Raw genomic sequence first — 2,034 nt, 5'->3', positions numbered from 1 at the left:
AAACTGAAAAAAAGTACCCTGGTGTGTGCAGGTGGGAGTCTATTCTAATTAGGAGGATGAGACCCAGTTTCCAGATAAGGGTCACAAGGTAGATCCCTAGGAATATTGGAAAGAAGATAAGCTGAAACTCTTTTTCATCTGAGAGTCCCAGGAGAACAAACATGGCCACAGAAGATTGGTTTCCATTCCATTTCATGGACTTGCTTGATGTCATCTGTTGAAGAAAAAATGAGAGAAGGAAATAGCTTTATTTCCAAAAAAGGATTCATCATTTTTTTTTTAATCATGCAACAGGCTATTCACACTGAGAAGATGATAGAGTACTCAGAGGCTTCCAGTGGACTCTCTTACAACAAAGACCAAAAAAAAAACAAGTGATTTGATTATATATGGCAATTTGGGAGTGCTGAACATCAAAGGTAGAGTCGAGGAACCGGACTGAGTGGCAGGGGGAGGGAGAGACGGTTCACAAGCAGCGAGGAGTTGCCAGACCTGACCTGGTGAGAGCCTGAGCCCTGCAAGCCTGATCAGCTCAGGGGTGAGTGGTGAGGAGGCAAGCAGCTGTGCTCGGGAGGCTCATTTTCCACACCAGGAAAGACCCAGCACCAGAGACTCTACACGGCCACCCAGAACCAGTGAGAACAGCCCTCCACGAAAAATAAGTACTTGCGTACAGCTTACTGTGCAGATCAAAAACACCCCCCTTAGGGAAAAACCTCTTCCCATTTACCTCCCTGTTCTCCAGTGGGTCCCAGACCAGCTTCAGCAATTGCTGAATCCCCTGGGCCAGAAGTAGGATCCATCAGACACCTAGAGCCATTCTCCCTGCCTTGGAGGGTAAACAAATGAACAAACGGGAAAAAATTAACTGCCAGCTCCCCTAAGCCAGGAACCCAGGGTAGGCACAGCTCCTTTGTCTAGGCACAGGCATAAGGGATCCACGGACATTGAGTGACTTTCACCCTGCATAGACTTGTGTGGGCCCATCTCAACAGAGTAGGCCCTCATTACTGCAGTACAACAGGGTATATACCAGAACTCTAATTTCAACTGTTTCAGCTGTGAAGTGGAAGGTTCTTGACATTTGACACTGCTCTGCCCATTAAGCAGGGTCTTCACCTACCCACATCAGGAGCCTGAGGACTGCGAGCTCCACCCACACCACCTAGCCACTTGAGAGAGGGGCTCATGAATAAGGGGTGTCCACCAGTTCTTACAGCCAACAGCATTAGGTGCTCCATAGCCCGGCTGCAAAACCCAACCACCTATGTGCTCTAGGGAACAGGGGCATGCCTTCCTCCTGGACACTCGGGGGCAGCCATCAACCCCCTGCCTTTCTCAGAGTGTGTCCCCTGCTGCAGCCCAATGCCTGTGCCTACACCAATCACCCATGCCTGTCTAGGACTGTAGGTAAGAGCCTGCACCACACACTTGGTTGCTATCTACCTGGACACCTAAGCTGACTCCATACAGGAGAAGTGGACAGAAGCCTGAGCTCACATACCTAGTAACAGATCTAACCACCTGGTGACAGGACATTAGAGCTTCAAAGTTGCCAATAATTGAACTAGCTCACACAAGCAGCCTATTTGGGCATATCAAAACAAAACAAGAAGCTAGGACACAGTAACCAAGCATAAAATAAATAAATATAATAATTTATTAATGGCTTGGAGACAACAGTCAATATCAAGTCACATAGAGAGGCACTCCATGATGGCTTCAGCAAGCTACCAAAATAAAGAATTCAGAGATTTTCCAGAGGAGGAAAATTTCTTGGAATTAGCTGAGGCAGAATACAAAAGATTAATACACAGAACTCTTCAAGAAATTAGGAAGAAAATTAATCAAACTGCAGAACACGCAATAGAGGAAATTAAAAAGATTAGAGAAGAGCATAATGACAAATTTAACAGGCTGCAAGAATCCACAGAGAGACAGCAATAAGAAATCCAGAAGATTAACAATAAAATTTCAGAATTAGACAACTCAGTAGAAACTCATATGAGCAGAATTGAGGTAATGGAGGTCAGA

This window comes from Trichechus manatus, unplaced genomic scaffold, assembly GCF_000243295.1.
Source record: "Trichechus manatus latirostris isolate Lorelei unplaced genomic scaffold, TriManLat1.0 scaffold00240, whole genome shotgun sequence".
NCBI lineage: Eukaryota > Metazoa > Chordata > Mammalia > Sirenia > Trichechidae > Trichechus > Trichechus manatus.
The sequence above is the reverse complement of the archived record's forward strand: the minus strand, read 5'-3'. Positions refer to the sequence as shown.